This window comes from Halichoeres trimaculatus, unplaced genomic scaffold (assembly GCF_033239565.1).
Source record: "Halichoeres trimaculatus isolate MK-OKI-2021-1 unplaced genomic scaffold, fHalTri1.1 fHalTri1_scaffold_14, whole genome shotgun sequence".
In the NCBI taxonomy this organism is placed as follows: domain Eukaryota; kingdom Metazoa; phylum Chordata; class Actinopteri; order Labriformes; family Labridae; genus Halichoeres; species Halichoeres trimaculatus.
In genome coordinates, this window is record NW_027437192.1 from 22155480 (window position 1) to 22161871 (window position 6392).

The window sequence follows — 6392 nt, forward strand, 5'->3', positions numbered from 1 at the left end:
CCAGGCTCATGCTGACAAGGTGTCTCAGGACAGGGCTGCTATGGAGGCAATGATGAAAGAACAGAACGCCTTACGTCAGAAGATGGCAGAGCAGAGCCAGACGTACCAGGCTCATATGCAGCACGCTCAGCAGGTGCTTCAGTCGCTGCAGCATGAACTTCAGCAGCAAAAGGAAGCTAACAACGCTTCCAAGGACCAGTCATCCATCACGTCCTTAAAGGCTGAACACCAAGCCACCTGCCAGAAGATGGTGCAGGAGATGACCACCCTGAGGCAGTTCACAGCCCACAGAGAGCAGATGCTCCTACAGGAGATGGAGAAGCTCAAAACTCAGCTCCAGGTGAAGAACAAGCTCCAAAAAGACCACGAGGAGCTTCAAGCCAAGATCAGCACCAGGGAGGAAGAGTTCAAAGCTGCCATCCTGGAGGAGAGGAGGAACAACGCTGCCATCAGACGAGAGATGGAGATCTTCAAATCTGCTCACCAGAGGCTCACAGAGAGGCAAATGCTGCTCTTCCAGAGCTCACAACAATCTGGAGGAAACCCTGGGACTTCCAGCGAGTAACCTCTGCTCTCCTCTGCTCTCCTCTCCACCCTACCAAAACCCTCCCCCTCGCTCAGAGCTCTTTTACTGGGCATGTCAGGGTTCCTGAACATGCTTTAAAAAACTAAAACTAAAACAAAACAAACAAACAAAAAAAAACAATAAAAACAAACAAACAAACAAAAAATTAAGCAGTTAATTTTGATTTCCATGTAAGGAGTGTTTCCATGTTGTGGAGTGAGGTGTAAAAATAATTTACATATTATGATGGAGGTGTGGGTTACATATTATGATGGAGGTGTGGGTTTCCTTCCCCACCAACATTTGAAAGAAGTAGATTCAATTTCCTACTTTCTGGTGCATTTTATCATGTTTTTATATTGAAAATGATTTCCCTCTTTAGTTGTTTTTCCTTGGAGCTGGCACGGTCTGCACTCACTGACAATTATTACTATGTCCAGGTGTAATACACAGAGAACGATAATAATTATACAATTATTCATTTATTCATCCCTAGAAGGTCCTGTGAGGAGTTTGAAAGTGATCTTGCAAAAGTCTATTTTCTAGATATATGCCTGATTGTAATCCACACTTTAAAATGAGATTATCAGCACTAATATTACTGGTTACTGGTTATTTCAAAATGCTACTTCTTAATTAACCAGATCAGGTCGAGCAGGATGGAATTGATTTACAGCATGTCTAATTCTCTATGACAACAACGCCAGCTGACAAAGTTTAGCGGTGAGAAGAGATAAAACACAGATCTGTGTTTTTCTCTGCTGGAAATGATTTCTGGGATTCATTTTGTAGTGATGGTGGACACTGGAGCCGAACTGTCAAACAGAAAAAGGCCAGAAGAGAAGAAGAAAGCTAAACGGGAGAGAGATACAGCCCAAGCTAAAGGCTAATTAGCCTTTAGCTCAGGCTTATTAATATGAGAACAACACATTTACTGTGGGGAAAATAGGTATTGAATGCATTAACTTTTCTCTCATCACATTTATTTCCAAAGATGCAATTCAAACTAAATTTCTACCAGACATTGGTATTAACTCAAACAATCCACACGTGAAAAGAAATCACAACGTTCAGGTCCATAAATGATGATTATGTGGAATTAAGTGCGATAACACAGGAAAAAAGTATTGAACACACAAACTGAGACTCATCTAATACTTAGTGGAGAAGCCTTTGTTTGCAATGACAGCTTCCAGAAGCTTCTTGTATGTTTGAACTAATGGCCTACACTGCTCAGGTGTGATTTTGGCCCATTCCTCTGCACAGATTGTCTTTAAATCTTGAATATTCTTTGGTGCCCTCTGGTGAACCCTTTTCTTTAGTTCTTTCCACAAATGTTCAGTTGGATTTAAGTCAGGTGATTGACTAGACCATTCTAACAGATTGATTTTCTTTTTTTGAAACCATTTGAGAGTCAACTTTGCCGTGTGTTTTGGATCGTTGTCCTGCTGGAAGATCCAGCCACGTCTCATCTTCATCATCCTGGTGGATGGCAGCAGATTCATATCAAGAATTTCCCCATTCATGGCTCCATTCATTGCTCCGTCAATTATATGAAGTTTGTCAATACCATGAGATGAGAAACAACCCCATGCCATGATGCTTCCACCTCCAAACTTCACTGTTGGTGTAGTGTTTTTTTTTTTGTTTTTTTTTTTACCAAACTTTTCAGACAAAAGCATGTGAGGACCAAAAACTTTTTATGTGAATAAGTCCTACAACATGAAATTGAAGGCACTCGTATTAAGAAAGCAGCAGAAACCCAACAAAAGCTTATTTCAAATCAAACAACAGGTATGATGCCAGTGCTGGATTGCTTTAAATTCGTTTTATGTACATTTTTTTCTGAGGATTAAATATATTATTTTTCAAAGGAAATGTGACCATACTTTACCCTTAACCTTTTTTTGTTAATCAACACAGACGCATGTAAAATGTTGAAACAAACGCTTGTTTTTTCCTTGATTAATTGCTTTGATCGCCAGTCTTGAAATATTTTTCTCCTACGGCCTGTGTTACTTAATAAACATACAACATACTAATCTGAATGCCCTTTTTTGTTAACAGTGAACTAAACAGCTCCTGACAGTGTGTCAGAGCTGACTACTTTATACGTTTAATTTTGATTGTCTTGGCTTTTAAGCCTAATAAACATCTATGATTCCACAGTAGATCACAGTAATTTATTTAGTTTGGGAAATGCCAGGGACTAAAGCATTTGAGGCTTCATGGAAAAGGGTTTAGGTGCGGTAAAGTTGTCATGAAGTAAGAACAAAGAAACAAACATAAAACAGACCCACAGTGGTGTATCAAATGGTGTCTCTTCTACCACAGAGGTTTACCTATGAACCTCTGAACGAGAAAGTGGCTCCATGTTTCACAACAACTCACTACACCCCCATAGATATTCAAATGAGGTCTTCATAGTTATAATTAGCGGCTGTTATGCGTCTTGCTGCCGTCTTGTTCTGACCCGCTGTCTGCAACAGAATCATCTTCACTAATGAACCTAAACACAGTCTGTGACTCAGGATGGGGGGAATGTTGTCTACAAAACAGGAAGAAGACTTATGTGGGTGTTGTGATGATGTGCAGACGCTGTGGGTGTGGATATGCGCTCCGGCTAAATGGTCTCACTGTTGTTGGTGGGTTCATGTAAAAGATATCAAGGCCACATTACAGCACAGTGAGACAGTGGCTCGTTACGCACCATCAGGCGAGCTATTATACCTGCAAGATCCCAGCCACTAATTTAGCCACATGCCACTTAATGTGCGTTTGATATGAATCACGGGGTGCTTAGAGGAGCCTCTCACCCCCCCCTTCCTTACACGGTGACCTCGCCGCTCTCACTTCCTTAAGGAGAGAGTCGTTAAACAGCCAAGAGGATTCACCAGCAGTTATAATGGGGAAATAATGAAAGCTGTTGCCTCGGGTATTTATCACAGCGGCCACTCTTCGAGCTGAGGCTGTTTTATTCTCTAAATGGCAGAGAGGGGGGTAACCAGGTGGGCAATTAACCTCAAAAAGCTGGTGCAGCAGAAGTTGTTGAAATACAAAAGTTGATCATCTGCGTATAATGTGAATAAATTCATTTTAACTTGGGTCCATTTGTGTCTGAATCTAAGTATCTACAGCCAGATGATTTCATACTTCAGTACTAGAATGGACAGTGTTTGAATCTGACATTTCAAAGTCTTCAACAACAGTGAACTCCTGCTGACACATCACTATGGTATTATATCCTGGTGTGGACACAATTCTGTGTGGCGTGTCTGGTGTCCCACCACTGGCTGCCCGGTTGAGAGGGTGAGGCCCTCCGGCTCAGACCGGCTGGCTCGAGACACAGTCGGTTCTTCGGTTGCTCGTATCCCCTTCAGACGTCAGCGCAGGCTGGTTATACCGAGGCTGCTTTACAGCTTGCTTTCATGTGTCCTTTAATGAGGAAACCGCCGGCTCAGCAGCCTGCTATAAAACACAGGCGAATTAAAACACCCAAATATGAATCAGTCAACTGCCTAATTCAGCAGACCAGAGCAGAGGCGTAGCTTGTGTTTAGGGAGACCTCAGGAGGACCGGAGTCTATTGTTTGCAAAGGCAAAGGATGACCAAATCCTCCTGACACGGGACCCCAGCTTTAAATGAAATGAGAAGCACGGTGATAGCTGCATCGTCATCAAAACCTTGACTAACTTCTCTTTTAAACTCAGATTCAGATAATCTTTAAAGCACAATGCAGTGGCAAGTGCCCTCTTCCCAAAGAACAATAACAAAGTGAGTCACAAGCCCACGACACAACCCCTGCCACCAACGGCTCGCCACAGTCTGCTACAACTGCGGCTGCCACTTAGACGACAGCAGCTCCATAAAATGTCGCGAAGAAACACCAACCCTCAGAAAAAGTGGGTAAAATAAAACAAAACCACATTTGTTTTTTTCCCTCTCATTTCATTGTAATGATGGAAATAAGGGCATCATTCTGAGATTAGTGCTGCTATTTCTCCCCGACTGACGTTAAGCTTTATATGAGCGCCTGCTGAAGAGCTTTGGAGGAACAATGGAGCATCAGTCTGCTGAAGGGCAGGGTGGCTGCATCACAGTTACCTCCAGGGTCATGAAGAGAAGTGCAACAGCTTCTAAAGAAAAGCACCAGAATAGCATCCTGAAGGGATCCAGTTTATCAGACCCACCAAAGACCTAAAAAGTAAAAGACCTAAAGTAAATGAATAAAAAATAAATACCATAGCCTGTAACATGTATGAAACAAGCTAAATCTGTGATTTAAATCTGAAAAGCTCACAAATATGAATCAAAAGAAAAAAAGCTACTGACCCTGATGAGTTTTTGAAAAGGTCACATGCAGCAGATACAGGGGTGGGTACTGAACGAGGTACTTCTATAGGTACTGACCAATTTCCGTGAGTAGTTCAGATTCACGTAAGATCAAGTGGTACCTAAACGCATCTTTGTGACTTTGAGGGAGTGAAAGAGTAGGCGGTTTTCCGTGCTGGACATGAACACAGAATTGTAAGTTTGTAGACTGGGAAATGTGTCAAACTGAATCTTTCAGATTTTGAACTGGAACTTTCAGATTTTAGTGTTAAAAAAAAATAAAGATATTATGAGTAGGATCTGTTTTATCTGGACTGCCCTGCCACTTTCCAGTGTGACTTTTGACCAGGAGTGTCGTTTTTTTGGAACAAATTTTCTTTGTTCAAGTCACTTTTTATTGGATACTATGAGGTAAGGTTTTTATCAGTACAGTTACTTTACGCTGTTGTTTGAAACGTGACAACAAGCAAACACTTTACGTTTGTACTGTATGTCAGTAGCTGGCTATATTTAACGCTAGCAGGCTGGTGCTACGATGTATCCGTAGGCTGTCAGTCCATACTATGGTATAGACTGTAAAACAAAATGGATGTCCTCTTGCTCGGCTCGAAGTGAGGTCGCCACAAAAACTTCTCCCCCTGGTGGCTGGCTGCAGTATAGGTTAAAAAATCTGGCTATCCATCGATTCCAGTTGAGCTGTGGTCAAAATTTAAAAAATTAATACACCTCGTAGAAATGTTTCTTAAGTCCGTTTGTTGTGGTGATTTGAATATATCATTTGGCTGCCTTGTATTCATATCCTCTTTCTTCTGAAAAGTTTTGTTTTCATTAGTTATACCAGGTTAAAAACAAGGCTTTACGTAACGTTTAACGATGATTGACAGCTGCCGTTCTCGTGTATTTTTTTCAGGGATTGCAAAATATGCCGGGAGGTAGAGTCAAGAAGTGATTAGACTCTCGAAAGAAAAAAAATATCTATTATTTTTGTCACTCTGCTCCACTCAGATTCTCCCAGAATCCCTCACAGTCTCTACTGCTCAGACTCTGGCTTCACAGCTGCTACCAATGGCAGCGACTGTGACGGGGTATTTTGGCTTCAAAACTGTACAATGTTAAATGACGGAGCCACACTGTCCACTCTATATACAGTCTATGGTTCATACAGTAGTTTAGTAGCTGTCCACGCATAGCGCTACTGTGAAAGGTGCCTATCCCTAGGCAGATGAAAAAAACTTCATCTTTTCAACACTATCTCACAGGGTCCAAAGACATGGATGGAAAGGACTGGAATAATTTGGTAACTATTGCTGTATAGATATTCACAATCACCTGAGGATACATAGCAGTTTCCTGAGGTTGATATTTGTTTAAACTAGAAGTATCTAAATGTTCAACAGCAGTTTGGTTAAAACAAAGATTCAGAAATTATAGAAATGAAAATTGAATTGTACTTTTTATACGTTGTAGACAAAATCATAGTTTAGCCTTAGTATCA